The sequence below is a fragment of the Macaca nemestrina genome, chromosome 16 (genome assembly GCF_043159975.1).
Source record: "Macaca nemestrina isolate mMacNem1 chromosome 16, mMacNem.hap1, whole genome shotgun sequence".
NCBI classification, from domain to species: domain Eukaryota; kingdom Metazoa; phylum Chordata; class Mammalia; order Primates; family Cercopithecidae; genus Macaca; species Macaca nemestrina.
Genome location: NC_092140.1, coordinates 43,883,197 through 43,898,224, shown reverse-complemented (window position 1 = coordinate 43,898,224; position 15,028 = coordinate 43,883,197). Strand labels below are relative to the sequence as shown.

At 34.6% G+C, this 15,028-nt stretch overlaps 1 protein-coding gene across 2 annotated transcripts in view; it reads right to left on the bottom strand.

The window, feature by feature from the left end:
- Window positions 1-15,028, bottom strand: part of LOC105489954 (kelch like family member 1) — a 437,149-nt gene that overhangs the window by 193,353 nt on the left and 228,768 nt on the right. The gene's annotated exons all lie outside the window — the stretch shown is intronic.

The following is a 15,028-nucleotide window of genomic DNA, read 5'->3' as shown; positions in this document are numbered from 1 at the left end:
AGATGCAGGAAAAATAAACAAGGACTGAAGTTCATACCTCACGTTTTCATCCTGGATGGTTTCAATTCTGGAAATGGCTATTTATTATTTCTTCAAGCATTAGAAATGTACAATTATTTACTTATATATTTATAGGTATTTGTTGTGCATGAAAAAGCACCCTTTTTTTGTGAAACATAGTGTTTGAAACATAGTTAAACTTGCCTTCACAATAAATGAGAAAATATTGTTAAACCTAGCGAGGGACATTGGTTCCTTGCTGGGTGTGTCACTAAATGTCCCTTTCCTCCAGAGTGCGTTGACTGCCTAAGGAGGAAGGGAAAGGCAGGCTGTCAGAGGACACAAACACCTGATACCCTCACCATCCTCAGTTGATGACTATTTGAGTCCCAACAGGTTTGAGCTACCCATGGTGAGTCCACTGCTACCACTGAATAACATGTCTCGTAGTGGATATAGAAGCCGTGCAAGTCACTCTGTTGTCCTTTGGATCCACAAAGAAAGCATGAGACTATCACATGATGAGATCATTAACCAGATTTAGATTTATTGGTTTATCTGTACCATTCCCTGTGGTTACTGAGTCCAGTTAAATCTCCTTAGAAACTCAAGTCAATAGAACTTCTACATAACCCAAGTTTTAACTGACAAATTCCTCACCATGGAAAAAGTAGTCATGGTCAAATCAGCAAAGATTGGCCAGTAGAAAGTGTAGCATAAAGTGGTCACTGGGCGCCCTCTCCTGATCAGCTTAGTCAAGGGTCTTCCCCAAGAGATCTCGGAATGTGGTTAATAATAATAATAATGGTTAATAATGCTCCCCACCTAATAATTCCTGCGTAGGTGGCCCCCTACGGTCTGCTCTAGGATAGCCTCTGTTGCTGACACAAATGCTATTCCTTCCTCCCCTCCCAATAAGCCTAAGAATGAATTGTAGAGCCCTGAAAACTTTTACATGAACCTCAGGACTGGGTTTTAAAACTAAGACAAGGAGTTTGCCTGAGTTCTTATGCTCCCCGGAGGAGATCAGAGGTCTTATGCCAAGATCAGAGTTTAATGGAGAGGTGGAAAGAAGTTCACTTCTTGGACCTTTTGGCTACATGGTGCACAGGTGACACTGACACTTGCAACACTTGGCACTAGGATTCAGGAAATCAAATAATCTCTTTGCTTTTGGATCTGAGGTCACCACCAATGAGACCCTTGCCAGGCTCAGATAAGAGTGAATTCTTTGAACCCCTGTAAACTTCAATGTTATGGCCCCGCCACTGAATATGTTATTAGTATATATGCATTGTTTATATGTACTTCTGCTCATCTTTACCCACAAACCCTGAAAGGACTTGCTCACATTAGGGATATCTTAGTGGAACATATGGAAAACTGTGAACCTATCCAACTAATGATGCCTAGTGCCATTGTCTCTCTAAAACAGTATCAGTGTTCTGACGAATAAAAAAAAAAAAAAACTGTCTTTGAGACATTTTTTTTCTATTCAATGCCACATGTGGCTTGTGCACAAAGATTCAATGCCACAAGTGGCTTATGCACAAGGCCTGAAGACTCACCATTGATTATAAGTGGTCCAATGCTGTATTCAGTCTTTGGTGCCAGAGACATCTGACATGTCTGTCATAAAGATTATTACTTAAGCTGAAGTAATTTGGTCAGCTGCAATTGATATCACAGATGCAATAAAAATTATACATTGTTTTTGTGATTCATCTACAGAGGGTATCTAGAGTTAGCCATAAGAAAGAAACACAAGCCAAACTCAGGAAGATTGTAGTGAGGAAGAATGTATCCCTCAGGCATGGAGCAACCCTCAGGTGATAATCCCAGAAATGAGAATAGCCTCATAGTTGCCCAGGGCTTTGGTATAAGACTGTTGATTGGACAAATGCTTTCTTCTCAAGGTTCATTATCATAAAATTATAAGGGAAGTGCAAAAGCAGCTTGTTTTAATATACAAAGATGACAGCAGACTTTCACAGAGCTCTTTTACTTTCTCGGAGCTGTTGTTCTTTTACATAATACAGTCTACAAAACCTTGATTGGCCTGACATTCTACAAAACATCACAGGCATCCACTCTATTGATAATGTCACCATGGTAATTGGATTCGCTCAACAGAAACTAGCAATTATTCTACATAACCTAGTTATACACATGTATACCAAAAGTTGAGAGATTAATTTTATGATTTTCAGGAATCTTCTGCATCTGTATACTTTTCATTAATTATTTAGTCTGGAGCGTAGCAGTAGAGCTCCTCTAGGTAAAGAGCAATATCCAACCAGAAAAAAAAATGAGGCACAAAATTTATTGGAAATCTTTGAATTTTGAAAGCACCTAGAAATGTGATTCAACTCTATTTGTTGCATGGCTCTTCAGACTATCCATTTCTAATTGGGCAAGGGCAAGCAAATCCAGGTGGTTATGCAAGCTTCCCTGAAGTTTGTACAATATGACGTGCAAATCAGTTAGTTCTGGAAGTATACATGGGGATAAGAATGTTGGGAAAAGAAACAAGCTACTTTCATTGATAAAATCCTGGTTCACTCATTTAAAATTCTGTGGCAAGGTCATCCTCTGCAAAAGGAATTCATGCCTATTCTTCACCACAATCTTGCAGTCCTAAATAGGGCACCTTACAACAAATTTGTGAAAAAGGAGAGAATTCAGTCCTAGGTGAGAAGTGCATTAGCATGATATATTTATGCTAATCATGAAGTTATACAAGGAAATCCATCTTGTAGGCAAAGCTGTGAACAGCACACTTGGATGCCTACTCTGTATGAAGAAAAAGTGAGACGGCCTAAGTTAGGAACATACATGGCTTTCTAGGCAAGGAGGTCTGGGATAACCAAATGGCAATCCTGGAGTGATCACAAAGAATCTTTCTTGAGTGCTTAGCAGACAGTATCCATTAGAGAGGAGGCTCTCCACAATCGGGTAAACAGAATAATTTTTAGTATGAACAACAGCAATTTTCACTCTTTAGCCATTTCAAAGTTGCTACAATAGGCCCACAAGCAGAGGACCATGACAGCAAAATGGAAGTTATGAATGGACCTAAAAATATGAGCTTTCCCTCACAAAGGCTGAACTTACTGTAACATTGTTAATTCTTAATATGGCACACTTCTTTAGGAGAGATAAGCCAGCTGTTGGAATTAAACTACATAGGTCTCCTTCAACCTTGGAGTGGTGAAGACATTTATGTTTTCTGGAATAGATAAATACTCTGGATATGGGTTTCCCTCTATGCGCTTCAATAACATTGGATTGCCTATAAAATTTCTGATTCATTGGTATCATATACTTAAAAAATATTCCTTGGAAAAGCGAACATATTTTATGACAAATACAGTACAACAATGGGCTCATGCACATAATATTCATTGTTCTCACCATATACCTCATGAAACTTCACATTAAACACCAGCTTTGAATATAGCTCAATGCGTGGTGCAGCATGGTTCTCCAACATACAGCAAGTGAATTGAACCAACAGCTGACATTTGGTTATGTATCCCCAGTTGTTAGAATTTACGGATAAGGGAAACAAAATGTGGATTTAGGATTAGCCTTTTTCACCATTGTTCCCAGTAATCCACTTACGAATGTGTGCTTTGTTTTCCCATAACTTTAGGATTTGTAGAGCAAGAGATGCTGGGTTTTAGTGGAAAGGGCACTTTTGCTAGTAGACACAGTAAGAGTTTTACTGCACTAGGATCTAGAATATAAACCAGCCCAACAGAGTTGATTAACATAATTTGGAAGAGACAGACATCATGGACAGAGGGATAAACTCTGACCTGTGAGAAAAAGAAGACAAGATTATTTGGCAGATAATTCATTTCCTTTTATCCCATTGATTGACAGCTCTACATCACAGTAGGTCCATGTGGCCTGTTTAGAAGGTATCTGTCCTTATAAACTACTAACTTCAATTTCTTGTTAATTTGTGAACAGCTGAGAAATACATTACCTTGCATTTGATTTCCCTACTTTCTGTCCTCCTTTCCTGTTCCCCCTCAAATTTGTAGTCCTGAGACTGCGTATCCCAACATAAACTTGGTGCATTAGCTTCTGTCTTTGGTTCTATTCCAGGGAAAACATACATCTTTCCTTTTGTGAAATAATCAATTATTTATCTAATTATTACCATAAACAGAAACAAGAAACTCATATCTTTACATATGTAAGACACTGTACATGCAAATAGATAGAATAGAATGGAAACAACATTTACAGAGCATGGGTTAAATGCAAAGACTTATTTGGTTATTTATATTATGATATTTTGGTTAACATATTTTAATTCTTAATTGTGAAAACAGAAAAAAACAGTGAAAAAGAACCCACATCACAAGAAAATGCCCTATCATTATCAAGAATATAAACCTAACTAATATTTATTTTACCATGCAGGCACTTTAACCTAAGTCACCTTTACACTTAACTATGTTTCTTGGTATAGTACTAAGGACTAGAGTAGGTAAATCAATTTCCAAGAATGAGTTGAGGGATAAATTAAATGTAACAATGAAGGAAGAGTTGCAGACAATTTGAAAGAAGTATCTATGATATGCTTGGGTGATAATGATGACTCTGGTCAGGGGTAGACAGATTACATGTTTTTGGCAAAAGAAAACAAAAAAATTAGCAGAAAGTGTTTAGGGGCAAGAGTATTTTCAGTCAAGTGATGTGTTTACAATGTTGTAACATTTTAAAAGGTAAATAGTGAAGAAGTTTTTGAATGCTGACCTAAAATTTGAAACAAATTTGCAATGTGGTTGCAAAATAAATTGATGATATCTGTTGCAGTAATGGAAACGTTCAGGAGATAGTTAACATATTGTGGAGCATAATGAGTGTTTTTTTGTTTGTTTGTTTGTTTGTTTGTTTTACAGAGTCTCACTTTTGTTGCCCAGGCTGGAGTGCAATGGCACAATCTCGGCTCAACGCAACCTCTGCCTCCCGGGTTCAAGCGATTCTCCTGCCTCAGCGTCCTGAGCAGCTGGGGTTACAGGCACATACCACCTTGCCTGGCTAATTTTTTTTTTTTTTTTTTTTGTATTTTTAGTAGAGGCAGGGTTTCTCCATCTTGGTCAGGCTGGTCTTGAACTCTCAACCTCAGGTGATCTGCCCGCCTCAGCCTCCCAGAGTGCTGTGATTATAGGCGTGAGCCACCATGCCCAGCCCACAATGAGTCTGTATAAGACTTGTCGCTTTTGAAATGATAAGGCAGAATATATTGGAAATATTTGACAGAAAGCCAGAAATTTAAGTTCATGAAAGGTAAGACTTCTTAATTGGAGTTTTAAATTTCTTTCATGTTTGTCCAATATGGGCTGGTCCTAGAACAAGACGAAAAGGAGATTCTTATGAGATAGAGACGCAACAACAGGAACATTTTAAGGAGAGGTTAATTAATAAAAACAGAAAGCTCATGGACAATGAGAACTGAGAAAAAGGACATAGATTTATCATGGTATATTTGAAGAGTATTCTCAGTCAAGTGATGTGTTTACGACCTCATTGTAACATTTTAAAGGGTAGATAGTGAAGAATTAAAATAATTTTGGAGAACTACAGTATTGAAAGAGAGAATTCAATACCATAGCTTTTCCATTATATGCATAATGAAAAGTATGTGTGATTGCTTGTTATATATTTCGAATATATTGTGCCTTATCATCTTAAAAGCAACAAGTCTTATTAAAGGATCTATTATGGAGGATCTATTCAAATACATGGATCCTCGATGGTCTCCCTGTGGCTAACTGAAGTGAGCTGAAACAGAAGTAAGCAGCCATGGCTGGGCGAGAGATTGGTCATGTACTCTAAGTTCTCAGAAAGATGTCGTAAAAGTATCACAGGACCACTCTTTCTGTAATGAAGCCAAACCAGTTCCTGCTGCCGGGGCTAAGAGAAACTGCAGCCAGAACCCGCCATACCCCCACTTGCCTTTTGAAAGAAATATCTCACAGAGACCTCTGGTTTGAGGCTTGGAAACCGACCAGTCTAAGCTCATTTGAGCCAACCCACCAGAGCGCATCTGCCCCAGCCAATCAGAACTCAGCTGTGGTGGCCAGTCAGCACTTAGCAAGTTTGAATTATTCATTTGCATAAACAAGCCTGATTGAAATCTGGTTGAGAACTTTTACTATAAAACCCAAACCCTTTCTTTGTTCTCTAGAAAGCACCTTCCTTTTATACCAGAGGCTGTGTCTCATTTGCAAACTGCTCACTGGAATAACATCTCTTTTTTGCAGATTCCTTTGCAGAAAACCCTTGTTCACATTCTTTGTTTGTTTGTTTGTTTGTTTGAGATGGAGTCTTGCTCTGTCACCAGGCTGGAGTGCAGCAATCTCGGCCCACTGCAACCTCTGCCTCCCGAGTTCAAGCGATTCTCCTGCCTCAGCCTCCCGAGTAGCTAGGACTACAGGCACGTGTCACCACGCCCAGGTAATTTTTGTGTTTTTAGTAGAGATGGGGTTTCAGCATGTTGGCCAGGATGGTCTCGATCTCTTGATCTGGTGATCCACTCGCCTAGGCCTCCCAAAGTGCTGGGATTGCAGGCATGAGCCACTGCACCCAGCCCTCATATTCTTGATATATTTATTTTTGTATGTTTGTTGAAGAAATGTTTACTATATGCCCTATGTATTTAAAGAGACACATTTGAAATGATCAGTAAAATAAATTTAATCTATATATTATTATATTAATATGCAGAGATACTTTCATCTTCTAATTTGAAGACTAAAATGATCTTAAGATTCATGAAAAAAATTAATATTTATCATTTAATAAGAAAAAATGCGTTAAGATTAGAAGTTTAAACTTTGCTGAAGTCAAGAAATATGAAAGTAGAATTCCTGACAATATTACCTTGTTTAAATTTTATTAGTCTCAACCAGGGTATTATTTGGTACATCTGAAGTTATCATTATAAAGATTCTCACCTTGTGAATAATGGAATATGAATATAAAAAAGTATATATATATTTCAGCGAGATTTCTGTTGTGCAAATCCCTCTTCAATATCCTTATAAATCTCCAACATTCTCATCTCTCCTGTCAAAGGAAACTTTCTACCAAGTGAAAGAGCTGAAGTTCACTTGTAGTATAGTCTTTATACTAAATTGAAATTATTTTTTTTGCATCTTATTCCCATTAGCCCTGGTACTATACAAAGATACAACTTTACACAACAATTAGTAACTCATTTTTTGTACATGCTATTCTCACAATTGCTCTTATAAGTCAAAATCTTTTTGGCCATTCATGATTGCCACTTGTGAAAACTCAAATCTAGACAATTTAAGTAAATAATCCAAGTTTACACAGTGTGTGAATGAGAAGGACTTCAAAGCTAGACAGTCTAACTCCAGAGTTTATGCTTAATCATTAAGTTATGTTGTCTTTCAGTATGGTTTAAATAAAATGCTGCTGAACAACACTGAGTTTTTAAATCACTGCTCATAATATGATTCCTTTAGCTGTTGGAATATTCATTACCAATGACTTGTAATTAATCTGTTATCTCTGTTGACTCCCATAGCTGCATTTTCTTCAATAATAATACGTCTTAATAACAAGACTAGCAAAGGGAAAAAATGCAAAACTAACTATATCATGGCTACCCTGAAAGAGAAAATTAAGAGCGCATTGAAAACTACTTTTCTTACAATCTTTGTTTTCAGTAAATTCAATTTGCTTCCTACCTCCAAACCACATAGAGAACATAGAAGTGATATTCTGGGTTGGTTCAATTCCAAGGTTAGGATAGATTATGTTTGTCATAAATCTTCAAGCAATGGTTTTGCCTAGTCCAACATAATGTGATGCAATCTACATGACGGTTACTAATATGTGGTGTGAAGACCACTTGCTTATATATAGTAATAATGCTGATAATATAGAAGTGCTGTTTGAATTTTATAAATTTAAAATCATGCCGTTAATTTTGAACTAACTTTTTAAAATCGTATGCCAATAAGAGCACCATGCACTGAACTTGGGATGTTCTTTCTTCTGTTTATAGTCTAAATTGACCAAATGCTGGCATTAGTTACATATCCCTTATAATTACTCATATTGAAAAGTAATATGACAATTGCCCCTTTTCACGAATTAAGTAAATTATTGATCATCAACTCCATGATAGAAATTGATAGTAAATTCTGGATATTAAAAAGTGAGACCAAATTCAATTGATCTAGCCTATTGAGAAAGCCTTGAATTCCTGCCAGCTGCATAAGATTTGATATGGTTGCAAGAGCAATAAACTTGTGATTTCATACTTTAAGTTTTTAAGCTATTAAATATATTATTTAATTCTAATGATTCAGTGAACAATAATATCATTATTTCCTTTTTTAGATGAGGACAGTGAGGTATAATGAGGTTTCTTGCTTTTAATAGCTTTTCTAAGTGGGCATATTAAAATTCAGGGAATCTACAAAAGTTTATGCTCAGGATCACACGACACACTCTCCTTGTCTAAAATAATTGCTGATAAATGGCTTGGAATAGAGCTCTGGAGGACATAAGTCAAAGTTTTGAAAATTCACACATGAGAGATTCTTTGTAAATTATCACAGCAACCCAGGAGATCATTTAACATGATGACCATGCTAATCAATTGATGCCCCCAAATTAACCCAGTGTTTCAAAATCTCTCAAGGAAATAAAGTAACTGGGTAAAGAATGTTGATTAGTTAAGTGGCTTCACATTGGGAATTTTTAGCAGGTAAATACACTATACACTTTCTTTCCTTCTCAATACCCCATGAGAACTATCCACTTATTAAGCAATCACTGGGGTTCCGGAGGATTCACCTAGTAAGTATTGAATAAGATTGGACATTTTAATTACAGAAGTGAAGCTATTTCTGTGACTCAGGTTTCCTGGGGGAATTTTTATTACCTAAAACTCATTAGAAAAATAATGGTCTTTGTCTTTGATTTTATTCAGTGGGCAAGTAAAGGCGTAGGTTCACAGGGACAGTTACAGGAAGAATTTCTGTTTGTTTGTTTGTTTGTTTTCATCCTTCAAGACCCACTTGATTAAGGTATCAGTTATATTTTCAAACCAGGAAAACAGAGTTAGAACATACAAGTTAATATTAAAATTGTTACCCTTTAGTGTTGATATATTGAGTGTTTTCTTTAATTCTGCTTGTTTGGTTTGAATTTTCTAAATTTTATGGAATACTTATTAATTAGAAGAGAAAAACGCAGTCTTGGGATTACATTTTTATTGCTCTCATTTTATCTTGAATAACAATTTCTTTTAAATATGTTTTATTTAAAGCTTCATTCTTTCAGGCCTAGAATAGCAGGCTAACAAAAGAGACAAAAATTTATATTCTACTTTTCTGCATGATCCTTTCTTCACTTATAATAAAAATTCATATGACTGAATTTATTACACATACTTTTGACATTTTGCTCCATCTTATCAAGTCTACTGAAGACAGTATAACTCTCACTGGAATAGAAGAAATATAGTTTGAATTTTAGGTTACATTAGCAAGCTTTCTCAGTTTTTAGGAATATTACTAAATTACCCTATTTTGAAATCATCTATGCTATTCTACAAAGAAAATGAGTTTTCATTCTTCTGATTAAAATACTTATTTCCACATTAATAATATAGTCTACGATTTTCAAACTTTCTTTTAAATCTTAGAAGTACAAAATAATTTTGCAATCCATGTCACTTATTTCTCAACAAAGTTTTCCCTTAATCTCTGCCTCGTTTGAAAACAGAGAAGCAGTTGATAGGTTGGTAACATAGGTCCATTGGTGGCTTATGTTTGTGAGCAAAGCTCTAAAACACAATTTTAATTTAACAAAAAAAATTGACCTTTAGGTGTATTAAATAAATATATCACTATTTATAGATGAACCATGGGTATAAAAGCAAAAAAGATGAATGTTAGATTGACGACTCAAATACCACAAGCAGCACTGACATTGACACTGACAATGTTTCTAAAATGGCAAATATCTATTGTAATATGCTGAAGTAGAATCTTTCCTCTATTTACATAATAGTTGTGTGCTTAGAGAAACTCTTAAAAATTTTAAGAATTTATATATTACTTGTATATTAACAATTTTTAATAATGTTTGTGTTTACATGTAAATTTAGATTATGAATAGCTGTTTTGCTTATATAAATACTTGACTAGACATTGAAAGTCATGGATAGAGATAGACAATTAACAGGAAAGTTACATGACATTTCAAAATAAGATTTTTCATATATGGAAGTTATTTGGATGGTGGGAGTGAAGAAAAGGGAGAATCTATTTCAGCCACCAATTTATTAGCATAAGTTACCATGTAGATAGCGAAGCCAATATAGTAAATTTCAGGAGGTGGGATGAACGTGTTGGATTAGTGTATGCTAAATATCAGTAGTTGTCATACACAGAGATTGAGATTGAAGAATGGGCTCTCGAACTCAGAACTGAAATTGTAGCTTGTGGTGTAGTTTGTAAATAACTGCTGAAACTGTGGGCTCTGGGTATACCAGCAGAGTATAGATTTGTAAGAGAAGAAAAGAGAGGCCAGAACCATGAAATTGTTGTGAAATGGGTGAGTGAGAGGAATAGAGAGAGAGTAGCCGAGGAAAAACAGAAATAATTTCAACTGGCCGAGAAGATGGGAAGCTGCAGATTAAAGTGTAAGTTTCACTTAGTAGTGTAATTTATGTTTGAATATCATAAACAAAGGGTGTGAGAGAAGATTTGACAAAAAACATGTTCCTGAAATATTCTTTCTACATCTCAAATTAGCATTTAAATAGTAAATTCTATAAACCCAGAAGGATAGCAACTGCATAGTTTATTTACTGCCTAAATCTAGTATGCAAAAAATTTGAAAAGAAAACATAAAAAACATTTTCACTAAAATATAAAAGATTCATTTATAGACAAATAAAAGGAAATATATGATATATTTCATTTATGAATTATTGCATGTTTTCAAATGTTATATTTTGTACAATTATTGACCAAAAAAATGCCTATGAATTGCCATAGCTTATATAGACATCAATTTCCAAAGTCACAGGGAACACTGGTTTATATTATTTTTGTCTCCTTTGATAAATAAAGGCTGAGCAGAATAATAAACAAATTCCTTTTTATCAATACTTCCTTGGACTTCATCCAGTAATGTAGAGTTTATTATAGTATATGGTTCAATATTTTACAATGTTAAAAGAGTATTTTTCCTTTCTTAGGCTGTTATTTTCCACATATATTTTAAATATTCTATAATATTAATTTATTATACTAGGTATAATAAATATTACCAATTTAATAGTACTTACATTGTAAAGGATATTTTTAGTTCCTAAATATGGTTTCATCTAAATTAAAACAACTTCTAGTTATTTACCTCATATATTTAGTACACATGTTTATGGTATTTATGTAAAATATATATATATATATATCCTATTATATAATAGAATTCTATGTGAAAAGGAGAACACATCAGTGGATGTTCAAGAGAGAAAGAGAGACAGAGAAAGTGGAATATATTTGTAAGTTAGATGCCCACTTGTCATATTTTAGCCCAGAGGAAATCTTAACGCCCTCTACTTTATGGCAAAGCTTGTGCAGAATAAGCACACTTACACATGCAGGGAGGATTTATGCCAAATGTATCTACATCCATATAAATAATGTTTCTACACTGAAGAAATAACCTAGAGGTAAAATATTTTACATTACACTATTCCAAAGAATGTTTTTAATCACAAAAGAGGCTAAAACTGCAAATATTTAAAGTAAATAAAAGAAAGCCCACTAAATCTAAATTAAAGCATTCTTGAGCAATCCAAAGCAAAACATTCAGATTTTTATTGTTTTTCTTTTGGGGAGAATTAAAAAAAAAAAAAAAAACCATCAAAAGTCCAGATGTTTTCTCATTACCTTCCAAATACTTTTTCAATAATTTATCACATAGTAATATATTATTTTATTTTATTTTTATTTTATTTATTTGTTTATTTACATTTTTATTTTTTTGGAGATGGAGTCTGGCTCTGTCGCCAGAGAGTATTTATTTATTTATTTATTTTTATTTTCTGAGACGTTATCTGGCCTAGGCTGGAGTGCGGTGGCGCAGTCTTGGCTCACTGCAAGCTCCGCCTCCCGGGTTCAGGCCATTCTCCTGCCTCAACCTCCAGAGTAGCTGGGTCTACAGGCGCCCGCCACCACGCCCGGTTATTTTATTTTATTTATTTATTTATTTATTTTTTGTATTTTTTTAGTAGACACGGGGTTTCACCATATTAGCCAGGATGATCTGGATCTCCTGACCTCATGATCCGACCACCTCGGCCTCCCAAAGTGCTGGGATTACAGGCGTGAGCCACCGTGCCCGGCCTACACATAGTAATAATTTAGATAAATAAAATTCTCCTATTCACTCCATGCATGAGTTTTGGGGTCAACTTTTAGATTATTTTAATGGAATAAAAGACCCTATAATTTAAGATACAACTATGTGGAGATAATACACAAAAATGTATTCTCTGAATTTATTAAAGATAAATAGAAAATCTAGTAAAAGCAGTTTATTATACCCCAAAATTATCACTAATTAATATGCCATTATAAACTTTTTACTGTTTTTGCTTGTTGTGTTTGTTTTTCGCCAGGCCTCCATCAGGCATTCAGTCATCTTCGGAGTCTTCCTTAAGTTCCTCTCACAGCGTTAAGTATCCTTTCCTTCGTGGTTTCTACAAGGTTTGGCAAACCTCACTGTCTGAAACATTTTTCAGTAGAAAAAGAAATTGTCGTATTCCACTTTGCTATCATCGTCTATAAAATAATGCATATGTGGCTAGGTCTTAAAGTATATTTACTGGACTTCCCTGGCCTCCAAAATTTAGTAGACTGCTTCACGAATTCCTTGTGTTTGCACACCACTTGGTAGATGGTCAGTGCACTACAAATAATTTTATACTACATTAAAAATACATTCAAAGATCCATGACATCATTTAGATAAAAATGAAATAGAATATTTAAAAATGTATTAAATAATTAATTTATATGAGTCAAAAGTGTTATGTTGTTGAAGTCATTGCAAATATAGACACCACTCTATGTAGAATGGTTTTCCTCTAAGTTGGGGCCCATGTCAATCATACTAGTCATTTCTTGTCTTACTTTTGACTGTTTGATGTATTACTAAATCAGAGTTTACCTTACATGTTATTAGGAAAGGCAACAAGGGTTTTCAATTGTTTGCTTATTCATACCACAGCCATAAAAATTATTTATTAAGAAAACAGCTACTATGTTTCAGGTATTGGATGGCTGAGGAGATCAATATTAAAGCAGACAAGGTCAAATAATGTTCTAGATTTCCTACATAAACTGAGAAATTATGGGAAAATTTCTCATCTAGGACCATTATAAATGTTTATCAGACACAAAATTCATATAAAGTACTCAAATACTGGAAAACCAAATATTTGCACTGGATAGACATGATAAAGCCCAATTTCATTAAAAAGATAAAATCATGACGCTCATACAAATATAAAATAAACAATAGTTCATTTAACTAATTAAGGAGGGAACTGATACGGTGTTAAAATTAGTTCAAAGGAGAAGCCAGTGGACACATATAAGAACAATGAGGAAATGAGCAATGAATTTGTTAGTACATGAAAAAGTGACTTCTGAAGGAAACTTTACTTCCCTTGTACAACATTTATTTATACCTCTATAGGCAAGAATAATCTGCAGTACTATCAGCAATGCAATTAATTTGAGAGCAAAATAGTTCAAAGATCACTGTAGAATCAGACAACCCAGAAAATGCACTAGATAACTGCTAGCATTCCCGAGAATTGTCAGTAATCAGTCTGTCTTTCTGTCTTCTGTCTCCGTCTTTCTCTTTAATTCTCATTTTTTCATTTTCCATTCCAAAATTTTTCACAATTTTTATAATAGATAACAATGAATGGATTCCTAATACATTTTTATTTTAAATTGTACTATTCAAATATTACTTTTAGTATGTCTAGTTAAACATAATTTCTCAATGTTGGGAGAAAATCAATTGTTGAAAAAGCATCAAACTCACTTCCTTTAAATCAAAGAGTGATACTTTTAGGATTCTGGTATCAAAAACTTTGACCCTCTGGCTCTGATCTGAAGTGGTTAGTTTACATTCATTCAGATACCAAATATATTGCTGAGTAGCTCCATTTAAGCAATCTATTAGGGGTTATGCTAATGGATTCTCTTTACAAATATTCAGTACTTATGCGAGTAGGCTCAAATCTTCGTGGCCGCAGCTAGGTATAGGAATATCATTAAAAAAGAAAAAAAAAAAAAAAAAAAAAAAGAAAAGCCCAAAGCACTAATCGTAACTCAAACAATGCTAAGAAAATCAGTTCTACCATTTCCTAGTCCTGAATCTTCTGTGCACTAAGGACTCATTTATGTTGCATATTACCACATCAACTGTGGAAAATACCTGGTTTGTGGTATAAAGCATATAGTTGAGCCACTAAATGAAATATATTATATTTCATTGATTTGAAACACAGTTTTTTTTTCTATTGTAATCTCTTTCTTGGTCAATTCTACAAAATCTCCCGAATTTACTTGTGACATTCCTTCAAGGTAGATTAGGCTAGACAACAACCAATCTTCATTCCTAATTACTGCCACATTAGGTAAAACAATTATTTTAAGTAAGACGAGGAGTGGTCCCTAAAACTGGGGCAAGCTGAAGTATAAGTGGAAGTGTAAACCAGATCTCTGTTCTATTTGGTTGAAGTTCCCCAAATAATTTCAGAAAACAATTAGAATGAAGAGTCTCAACTTGTTAAGATAAAGATGTGAAATTGCTCTTGGGAAATGGAACCTCAGAACAATGAGGGGAGATAGCTTTAAAACTGGTGATCATCCATATATATAATATGGGGTCTTCTCTCCTTACTCTTTACTCAAAGCTTCTGTTTGCCA